General features: G+C 34.9%; 1 pseudogene; it reads right to left on the bottom strand.

Moving 5' to 3' along the window:
* LOC103730696 overlaps nt 1–11,447 on the bottom strand; it is a 119,332-nt pseudogene extending 107,885 nt beyond the window's left edge.
* Between the last annotated feature and the right edge of the window lie 649 nt (nt 11,448–12,096).

Genomic DNA, 12,096 nt, shown 5'->3' with positions numbered 1-12,096 from the left:
TAATAATAGAGTACTTATACTGCAGGCAGTAGTAGGTGCTCCTTTAGATGCTATAAGCCCTTCAGTAACAAATGTTTGACTAGTTTTACAGTAGCAGCCATGGATTTCTTTCTATTGAGCAGTCCTTAAGTAAAATCAGTTGTTTGTTAGCCTCAGAATAAAAGTGCCACAAATGCAGCAGTAGGGATACCTTTGAGGCTAGTCATTGCTGCGGTTCATAGACCTTACAGGTATGTCAGACTATTGGTTGTTTTTCTACTTTGGAGGTTTACATAAGTTAAACACTCTGATCTCAACAGGTTTAAATACAAAGTGATATTAAAGTTGATATACTCTGTAGTTTTGAGGTTGCTTAAATTTCTAAACACATGTGGAGCAAAGTTCCACATTCATTCAATGAACTTAGTAGATATTTTGAGGCTGTTGGGGCCATGCGTTAGAGATACACAATGACAAAAAGTAAAATTAAGATTGCTGGATAAATAATGAATCTTTCCTCTTTTTTTCCTGACTAGTTTTCAGAGACACCCCTCAGATCTATTGCAACTGGCTCTGTCCTGTCTTCAGTCGAAAGAGAAAGTCCTTGATCTTCAGAAACTTCCTTTTTTGTCTCTTTGAGATTTTCTAGTTATCCTAGGTGATTTAGCTAGCTTGGACACACATTCACTATCCTGGCAGGGTGCTTCCTTGGATAGGTGTGTCAACGGGGGCAGAGGAGACAAGACAGTGGATCAGAAGGTCAGCATCATCTCCGTTCTGATTGCCAAAATAGTAATTCACCACCATTTCTTGGCACTGATCATGACGTTATGCATAGAAATGTTGCTTTATTGTGAATATTTCAGTGTAAAATTTTATATGATATTTTAAGTATTAGGTATCAATGTAGAGAGTTTTCTTTTGTTGAATGTTTTATGAACATCAATCTGGAATTTATACCATACCTGTAAGTGAATATGATGAGAGGAACTTAATAAGGAAAAAATAGCTTATTTCAGACAATAGGCAATTTCATTATCTAATTTATGGAGTGCATAACAGTTTCTCTTTCCCACATAAAACAATCAGGATCTTGCTCACTTGAGTAAGTAATATAATAGATTATTTAAAATATTAAATTAAGAAATTTCATTTGCTTCCTGTGCAAAATCAGCACAATTCTTGCTCTAAAGTTGTACTTAAAATATTTTTAGAAGAAATGCTATAAATCTCAACAGAAACACTTTAAAGGAAATGTAAGACCATTTCAGTTAAATCAAGTTAAAAATATCCATTCTTTGCAAAGTAATACTTATGATTTATTTCATTCCTTCCTCTATAAAATAGTCTTTAGGAAGTCACAATAATGCATTTCTATGGTGACTTTAATTCCTAGCATCAATCTGCTCTCATTATTTTAGCTGAATCATAAGTATTTGTGTTCTGCGGTTACGGTTACGCCTTTCCTATACACAGAGACAAAGTTGAAATGAAAATGTACACTCCCCATTTTAATGCTGCTAAGAAGTTCTGTTTGGTAAATACTTTTTTGTTCAGTATAGGTATTTCTAACATATTTCTTTATATATTCTAACCCTGTATTTCTGACTTATCAATAATAAGCCTTTCTCATATAATAAGGACTTTCGTTTTGATATTTTTGCAGTATTCAAAAGTCATAGTCAAACAAATTAAAGAGTTGTGGTGATTATTACATAACCTACAATTAGGTAAAGCATGGATAAGTAAATATACTACAGCATCATATTTCTACTTTATGAATTTATACTATTCAACCAGATAGAGGTCATGAGCAGCAAAGGCCTCAGTAGATAGTCCAGTTTTATTTACTTTTACAACTCCTTGAAACAATATAAAAATGGGAAACATAAACATGGAGACCTTTTAAAAAATTTTTTCAACATAGAATCTGGCTATATACTGTAGGCTGTCCTCTTCCTGCCTCTGCCTTCCCAGTACTGAGATTATAGACCTGTGATAGCATATGGTACAGTATATGAACAGAGAAATAAAACTGAAAAATAGAAGAGACAAAATTAAATGAGGCACAGAAAATGTGAACCTTGTTCAGAGAAGTGATAACAGTGGTTATCTTTCATTACGGTGGAGTTATGCATGCCTTTTAAAATCTTGTGCTCTCTGTATTACTTGTGTATTCACTTGTAAAACTTCCCTTGTAGATAGAGACTAATTCATAAGTTAGACAGAGGACAGCTACAATAAATGTGATATATAGCCACCATCAAACATTTGATCAGAAATCTTAATATGGAAAATAATTACTTGGTTTTTGTTTTTCAATACATGAATAGTTAATGTAAGAGGTAGCTTGGAACCACAATTAATGATATATTACTTCTCTCTCTCTCATACAAATACATACATATATACATGGACTTACACTCTTTAATGAATACTGTCTCCCAAAATAAGAATCATGTAAAAAGGCAATTTACTGTAATCCTATGGCACCAGTGTTAGATCTCCTACTCAGAACCTACTATTAGTATTGTGTTAATTAATCTCTGATAGTATATATAGTAATTTAGGGAGATGTGACCCTTCATGTGTGACTATTCTGAAAGTTTCAGATTCCCACTTTATGGTTTCTGCTGTCAGAATGAATAAATCTTTCAAATGTGGTCAATAAACTTTACTCTCTGTAACTCTCATGGAGATTATCCATGTTTGCTACTGTTGAAGATAATATTTGATCTCAGAAGTTTTGTTACAAGAAATTAAACTAATTTGAGTATATTGCAGGTATTCCAAATCATATTCTCATTTGAATTTTTCTTCTATAGTTAAATAAATCTTTCTGATTTACTAATTTCTATTTCATGTGAATGAGTATTTTGCCTGCATGTACATAACTGTACTCATGATAGAAAAGGGTGTTAGATCTCTTGGAAATGGAGTTAGGGACAGTTGTAAGCCACCATGTGGGTGCTGGAACTGAACTTGGGTCCTCTGCAAGAGTAATCAGTGCTCTTAACTATTGAGAAACTTCTCCAGCCCCAAACTGTGTGATTTCTTGAATTGCACTACCTCTTAGTAAATTTTCTGTTAAAGACACCACAACACCAACATTGCAGTGATACCTGGAGCATGCCTGGCCCTTAAGTTAGTTTTTTAAGAGTGGGCATGAACTCAGAGAACACTCATTCCTCCAGATATCTCTTGGAGCTGGAATTGTGCTGCTAGAACTGTGCTCCCAAGTCAGGCCTCCTCGCTAATCAAAATTATTTTTCCAGATTTAACTGAAGAAGTACAAACGTGGACCCACCCTATTCGTATCAGATAATCTTGCCTAGTTCTCAGTCATCCCTAGTTCTCAAATATCTGTCTTCTTGTTTCCAGTGATGTGCCTTTCAGAGCTTTGATACCCTGATTATCAAACATATCCACATTCATTCATTATCTTTTTGAGTTGAATACCAGATTTGGGTTCCCAGGACACAAGATCAGGTGCCCAGGTTCCAAAACACAAGAGCACATTTTTGAAGATTAATTAAAATTCATTAGTCCACATTCTGTCCATTTTATAAAAGTCATTCCTACAGTTTCTGTTTCTATGTTTATCAATGAAGAAGGAAGTCCACCATGTGGCCATGGGTGAAGGGCTAGTCATGAGTGATGGTCTAGTCACGGGTGGTGTATTGGAGCAGCAGCATAGGTCATCATTATGTCATGTATGTCTCTAGAGTAGGTGGCATGGGCAGCATTGGAGGAGAAGGCACATGGAACATGAAAGCTTTCATGTGGAGAAAAAAGTGTCTTCTGACAGGTTGAAGCTTTTCGGTATAGGCTTACCAGTCACACTATGATCCAACCAGGCCTGCAGGAGAAAGCGAGATGGATGTGGAGTCCTGGCTCGAATTAATGAGAGAAAATACATGGGGTCGTTAACTGACCCTTAACAACCTAGTTTATATAAAACCATAGACTTTGATAAAACATTTTAAGATGATTTTTCCAGCAGATGATGTGGGGAGGTAAATTGGAGAAAAACAATTTAAAAATTACAATACAAGTAGTTTTTAAAAGATTTAAAGAATAATTTTTTCTGTGAAGTTAATCCTTAATTCCTCCTTTATTATTACATATGAAATATGTATATAATATATATGAATAATAAATGATTAGTATAATTATAGCTTGTACCTGAGGTAATGTATTGGAATGTCATGAAAGAAATGAACTTCCCAAGTTTGACAAAAAGAGATAAAGTTTTAAGATATAAACAGGACAACTGTTTGTTTTGACTTGTATTTTAAAGAACTTGAACAGAGTTTTGCATTCAATCAGCAGCAAAAACTAACATTTAGAAAGTATTATGAGCCAACGTAAAATAAGCTAACAAGTTTTTGGAAGTTAGATTCATTTGCCACAATTTGTGAGGATAGCCACCTGGGATTTGACTTCTCTCAAGATGATGATGCCCACTGATTGGCATTCAGGGCAAGATTGTATAATTTGTTGAATTTGTACCAGTAATAATTGAAGAAAACAAATAGCTAGTTAACATGAGCATTTCCTTCCGTGGAGGCCAGGTAATTCTGTATGGGATTGAATGCTTTGAAATAAAAACAGAATGTTTCAAAAAGAGGGAAATACTGATGACAGAAGACGGAGGAATGAGCCAAGGTGGGTCAAGTGGGGTAGTAAAGGAGAATGCAGTTAGGGAGTTGTTTGGAGGTGGAACTGAATGCTAAAAGTTCAATCCACTGGGTGGCGTTTGCTCCTTAGTGCTGGTATATGACATTCTATATTGAATGTCATATACCAGCACTAAGTAATGTTTCTTTTCTGAAAAATATTCTTTTGCCTGTCAACATCTGGTGAAGAATTGCTAGTATAGTAGGAATTGGGATGTATATTTATAGAATAAAATATTTGTACAAGAATTAATGAAATTACACAAGGAAATGGAAGGAAACTTATCTCTGAAAAAAGTCGCAAGTCTTTTTAAAAAAATGTTTTCTGTGGTCTGTAAAAGAAAGCTGAAATTATTTGGAGATATGGAAGGGTAAATAATATAAAGCTCTTGTCCAGCAAATTGATAGATTTGGCTCATCACTGTTGAGTAACTAATTCTTTGTTGATTTGTGGTGATCGTATTTTTCATTTGGGTGTATTAGGTAGAAATATCCAATCAAACATTTTTAAGGATAGAGTTAATTATCTAATCATTCCTTTGAAGGAAAAAGGAGTTTCAAAAAGACAAAAAAAAAAAACCCAAAACAAACAAACAAACAAAAAACAAACAGTTAAATCTAATCACATAAGAGGAAGTTGTTTTTGTTTTAAAAGCACTTCCTGGGGTCAGGTTCTATGTTTAAGATTGCTGGCTGCTCTTGCAGAGGATTTGGGTGAAGTTCACATGCAGACAATATGCTCACATATATATAATCATTCTAACTGACATTGCTGTAGGAGGTTTAGAGAGGTGCCACGGTGTTGCAAGTGACTTTTACATTGGAGTTTCGTTTAAGAGAAGCAAAAGTGTGAGGGATATTCAAATTGGGGCTTCCAAGGGGAAACTGAAGCCAAACGAAAACCTAAACGCTATTAAAAAGAATTTAATGTTATCTTTTGGGAACAAACGGTTGTAATTTTTGAGGTTTATAAAAAGATTAGTGACAATATATCCAAAATACTTAATCATTTAGCAAAATTTCATCTTGTCCTGGTAATAAAGTGTTTTGATAAAGTTTGTACATTTTTTCAAAAGAATTAGATTTATATAGTTAATAAAGGTTAATAAGATGTCCATGTAAGAAAATACATGTATTAAAATTTTTTTTTCTAATAAGAGATGCTGAATTGTTTATCCAATATTGAAAATCGAGCTGTTGATAATGATTTGAGTGAAACTTCTTCATTATTGGTCATACCTACAATGGGACCTCTATACTTGAGACTCACTGAAATAGTGGAACAAAGTGTACAGGTATATATATATATTTGGTCTTTTTGAGACAGGGTCTCCCTGTAGCCCCAGCTGTCCTAGAACTCACTATGTAGATCAGGCTGGCCTTGAACTCACAGAGATCAGCCTGCCTCTGTCTCCCAAGTGCTGGGACTACAAGCGTGTGCCACCACACCCGGCATAATTTTTATTGAATATTTGTGTATTTCAAGCACAACACCTTAGTTATACTTAATCATCTTTATAACCCCTCTCCCTTAAATTAATAACAATAATATGGCAGTTTGGAGGACTGTGGCAGATAAATAAGGTCCAGATATGGGCACTGAACATTCTGAAAAGTCAGTCATAATAGTCTGATATTTTTTTTAATTGTGTAATTTTTAGTCAAATCAAAATGTAAATAAACATTATTTTAGTTTTAAAATAAACATATATTTTGTTTTTAAACCAATCCTTTTAATAATAAGCAAGATTAGAACAATAATCCCATTCATTTAAATAGAAATTTGCTTAAGATTATGTATATCATCTTTAAGTCTCAACTTTTACATATCTAAAATATGTTACTCAAGCATAACATATGAAATGCTTTACTTATTTCTCCATTTCAATCAGGTAACATCCAGCCACCATAATCTTCATATCTAAATTCTTCCTTACTGAAAATAGTTACATTCTTACATCCTTCTAAGATTTTCTCTTACTAATCTCCTTAATATGATGAAACATAAATAGCATTAGTAAATAGATTTGTGTTACCTGTTGTGAAGAACTTTGCCATTCCTATCCTCTCATAAGTTTCTAATGACAAACTATTATTTTATTTACAAAACTGAACAACAAACAAAAAAGGATAAATAAAGAATTTCTTTTACTGGAAAAAGTAAGTCATAATAAGTATTTGAGTAATCAAATTTGATTCAATAACATTTGGGCCTACAAATCTTTTACATAATCTAATTTAAATTACCTAGGATTAAATCAATATATTTTACAATGGCTACTCAAAAGTTTGGAGGAACTTTTTTTAATGAAATTTAAAGTGATAAGCAAATTCTCTATTGTTTTTTGGTGAGGCATGGAGCTGTCTTTACTCTGTTAAGGCATGACAAGTTTAAGGGTGGCTCTCATAAATTTGTGAGAATTTTTAAATTTTGCTACATCTAAAGAGATTTTAAAAAATCGCTATTTCCTTAGGGCTAAGCAGGGAGCTGGCTTGCTTCTTATGCTTCCTTGCTTAGAGAGTGGCTAGCATAAGAGAGGTTTCCTAAATTTCTGGGGTCTTTAAAAATTTACTGCATCTTAAGTTATAAAGCAATTCTTTTTTTGTCTTAATGAAAAGGAGAGACTTGGCTTGCTTCTTACCATTTACTTCAGGGAGAGGCAAAATAGAGATCCTTTGAGAGCCTTTAAGTTGAATTTACCTTAAAATATTTATATCATGAAGCAAGTAATTGATGGTAATATTACATTCTTTAGCTGTATTCAAGGACAATATTTTTATAAAATAGACATTCTGTCTTCCTCTTGGTCACTGAGTTAGAGGACCGACCTGTCTCATGAGCATTTGGAGGGAAGATGAGCAGGTTGGGGCAGAAGTGGGAGGGCCAAACCCCATTTTCAGAACCAGCTTCTTTAGTGTGTTCAAAACCACACAACACAATTTACAATTTACTAATATTGGATAAAGACACTTGCTTCTTTTAAAATTCACCTGCTGGGTCTTGCATTGTGAACATTGAGTGACAACTGTCAGAACACTTGATTTTTGAAGGGTCACTGTATAATATCTCAAGTTTCCTAAGTTCACGAGTACATAGCAGTTAGTAGTACTCATAACCAAGGAGAATCAAGTCAACAAAAGTATCTCCCTTTACTGTGGCATAGCTTGAATTTATAATTTATAAATTTATAATTTATAATTTATTACCCTGACCATATTTGGGGTATCCATATGTTTGAAGGCTTTGCTCCACAACTGGTTATCTTGTGAATTGAGTATGCCTGTCAATAAAACTTTGCTTGTTAACAGTAGAGTAGGCTAATTTAGACCTATGGAATACAGATTGCTGATCCAATCTAGATAATTGTATCAAGCCTCTACTTACAACACTTGGCTATTTTTCATTCTGAACTAATATTGCAAAATCCTGAAAATTATCTGATGGAAGCTATAAACTTTAAAATACAAGGCAATGATTGCCATTTTAGGTAAACATGGGATTTCATCATAAGTTCCTTGAATTTGGTAAAGTTTGGGATGATGACATGTTTGCTGAAGACTGTTGACCCCAAGCCAATTCCAATCCACCTGCTGTGTGGTTTTGAAAATTAATTTTTTATGTCTATCATATGCATTTTGAACCTTATAGCCACAGTAATGTACTTTGTGTTTGTGCATATGTGTGACTCTCTCTCTCTCTCTCTCTCTCTCTCTCTGTATGTGTTTGTGTAGTGTTCTCATCTTTGTGAATAATTATAAATCAATGAATTAATTTAAAGTTGGAAAAAGAAGCAGAAACTGTCGATTCTACATTATTGAATTTTCAAGCGTAGTCTTACAAAAGAGGATCAAACTCAGTTTGATGTGTACTTCTGTCCTCTGACTGGTGCATGAGTTACACAGACTTACACTGTAATACAAATGAACAAATAATCTGAGTCTTTAATTTACCACACTATGTTAATCAATAAAATGCTAAAACATTTTGTTCTTTACATCATGTAATTCATGAATTCATGAATATTAAGTAACTCTGCAAAAAAACTTTCATTGCAGCTTTGTTTTTAGCTCCAAAACATACAAAGTCCTTTTTGTGTATGTCAGCATTCCTGGGACTATGAATCAAATTCTTTCCCTATCTCTTTTTGGAAAACAGTGATTCCCAGAACTTTATGTAATTTGTCATTACATTATATCCTAAATTCTTCTTCTTGTTGTTTTAGATCTGTCATTCAATTATTTTACCCTGCTCTTTTCCAAATAAAGTACTTAAAGACTCTAAGCAGTATAACATTTAAATGGTAGAATGAATGGGAACCCTTTCAATTTAATTCACATGCAGCAAAACTATAGTTTGATGACATTTTGTATAAATAAGTTTTAGGCAGCATGCCATAAAATGTCATTTTATAACACCTTTAGTTTCAGAATTTTTTTAAAAAATGGTATAATCAGCTCTTACATTCACCTTGACTTCTCTTTACTTATTCATGTATTAAAATTATTGAGCTGCTTTTCTTAACCTGGCACAGTATCTTAATCTATTTTAGATGATATCATGGTAAGGTCAGTAAAAGAAATTTTCACAGGATCAAACAGAAAACAGAAAGGAGACATTACTGTAGTTGAGAATGTCAGCTATGATTTTCTAGACCAAAGGTGCTAGATTTCTCTGAATCAGTTGGTATACCAGCTGGGAGGAGTGAGAACTGAGTGGTGGGAAAAGGCAGTGTTGGAGAGAGCAAGATTGGGAAGAGGAAAGCAGCAGTTTCTTATTTGTTCCTCAGTGAAAATGTGCAGACTCTGAAGAAAGATAGGAAAGGATTGAACTGATTGGAGAAAGGGACTTTAGCGTCTCAGCAGCACGTAGTCAGTTTAAGGGAAAAGTGTGGCAGTGTTTCTTCCCTATGAACATCACCAGAACTGAATACTCAATTTCTTCCTTTGAAAAATTAGGTAAATTTATTCTTAAATCAGGAGAAAGTTGATAATCTTTTCTCTGCCTTTATTCTTGCCTCTAATTGCATCAGGATAATGGGAAACTGCCTTGTTCCATATTCCTAGATGATGGTTTAGTTTTTCCTGGAAGCAAATTTTCCAATGTAACATTTTGCTGTTTATTTGGAATGCATGCTATGTTGGGACTATTTTTTAGCAGACATTTATAGGGACTACAGAGAACAATACAACAGAAATGAAACAAAAAAGAACGAAGAAACTTTTTCAATGTTTCACACAATAGTGTTTCATCTAGAGGTCTAGGAGATAGTGTAGATGGTGTTGCTGTGTTGCTCTCCCCAAGGAGTGAGGCAGTTAGAAATGCCAGGTCCCTTCAGTCTTTGCTGATAATGGGTATTAAGGAGTGTTAGTTGTTTCATCCTGACATGTGTATGTAGAGAGAGTTATACTGGACAAGCAAATCCAAGAAGAAAAGACATGTTTTCAAATGGAGCTCGAGTGTGTACAGAAGGGGTAATTTCCTCCTTTTTTACATTTTTAATATTTTATTGAGTTTTGTACATTTTATATAATACATCTTAATCAAAATTACTGCCCATACCTCCCATAGACCCCCACCAGATTTCAGGTATTCTGTCATGTATGTTAACTTATCTAGTGAAGCATTTCTATTCGGGTATCCCTCAGGGCAAGTTCATCCACTGGAGCCCATCTAGAGACACTACCTTAAAGAAGATCTATTCACCTTCACCCTACAGTAATCATTTACCAATAGTTCCTTGGCTAAGATTAGGGCCTGCTTCCCTTTTTCCCCATTCCATGCTGGGTTTTTGTCTGATGGAATCAGCCTGGGTCTTGGGCATGCAGTCAACATGACTGAAATTCATATGAACAATTTTCCAGTGGCCTGAAAGCCTGTTTCCTCAAGTTCATGCATCAACCCTGGATCTTATAATCTGTCTACTTCCCTCTTATACAATGGTCCCTGATCCTTGGGGGGGGGGTTAATATAGGAGACTTTTCCAGGGACACACACTCTGCTGTCTTTATTCTCTAAAACTTAGCCAGTTGTGGGCTTCTCTGTGCATTGCTTTCTGTTGTATGAGGAAGCTTTGCTGGTGAGTGTTGAGAGACGTGTAATTATTCCCCCTACTCCCTGTTCTGCTATGTTCTGTGAGCCTTACAGGTAGAGGTTCAGCTGTAGATGTGTCAGTTAGGATTGAGCATCTCTCAGATGTATATTCTCTGTGTATGAACAGTTATTGAACTATGTGACACCCCCCATCTATTGCAAAAAGAAGCCTCTCTGTATAGTACATTTATCTGTAATTATAAGGATCTATATTTAGCATAGGGAAGAAATTTCATTTGTCTAGAGATATGACCGTAATAGGGTTTTCTCTAGATTCTATGACTCTCTAGGGATGTGTATTTAACTGTATTTATAGTGCAACCCAATAGGTCCTTCCAATAAAGATGCATATAAGTGCAATTAGATAGCTGTGGGTTACCCCCCAGATAACAGTGCCACTACTGCACAGTAGAGTAATTAGCTATAGGACTCTTATATAGAATCATTGTAGTTATTAAGCTTTAGTGCTTGGCAGGACCCTTGAATGATTTTTCTCCCTTAGCTTGTATACTAGGCTATAGAACTAAGGGATCTAATCATCAAGGAGAAGTCTTTCAGGTCAGATCCAGCTCCATTACTTCAAGTCCTGTGTTAGAAATATATTCTGTCTTCAGCATTAGGGTCTTACCTTCAAGTTCTAGAAGACAGTCACGTCCTATGGCAATACCCTGTGTTACTTTGGGAGTCTCTTGGACCATTCTGACCACCAACTAGAAGGGAGATTGTTCCTGTCTGGCACTGTATTTCTTGCTATATATCCTTCAGGTATACCCATACAGTAATGCTCAGATACTGTGTGTGTAGTTTTCAGTGGGGTTTTGAGTTAATTTCCCTATGGCTTTTATGCCACCTAAGCTTTATTGATCACCTGCCCCCCCGTGCCTTTCCCTGTCTAACCTCCATCCTCTTCTCCTTTTCCCCCCTTGAAAGTGCATGTCTTCTATTATCCCCTGTCTCTTGAGTTCCTCTTCCACTTTACCCTCAAGATTCCTGTGTGTTCTTCCTTTCTCACTTCCCAATTGAATAACCCCATTTTATACCATTTCAGAGTTCCTTCTGTTTCATTGTGTGTTCTTGGCACCTTTGTCAAATATCAGGTGGCTGAAATTGCATTTGCTCATGTTTGAATCTTCAATTGTGTTCCATTGATCTACATGTCTGTTTTTGTGCCAGTACCATGCTGTTTTTATGACTATCATTCTGTAATATAATTTGAGATCTGGTATGGTGATTCCCTAGCATTGAATTTTTGGCTCAAGATTGCTTTGGCTATCCAGGGTCTTTTGTAATTCCATGTGAATTCTGGTGGTAATTTCTAGAGAAAAGTAGATGCTCCATCTATATTAT

The sequence above is a fragment of the Nannospalax galili genome, unplaced genomic scaffold, assembly GCF_000622305.1.
Source record: "Nannospalax galili isolate Female #2095 unplaced genomic scaffold, S.galili_v1.0 scaffold52, whole genome shotgun sequence".
NCBI classification, from domain to species: domain Eukaryota; kingdom Metazoa; phylum Chordata; class Mammalia; order Rodentia; family Spalacidae; genus Nannospalax; species Nannospalax galili.
Note: the sequence above shows the minus strand (reverse complement) of the source record. Positions and strands in the feature narration are given on the sequence as shown.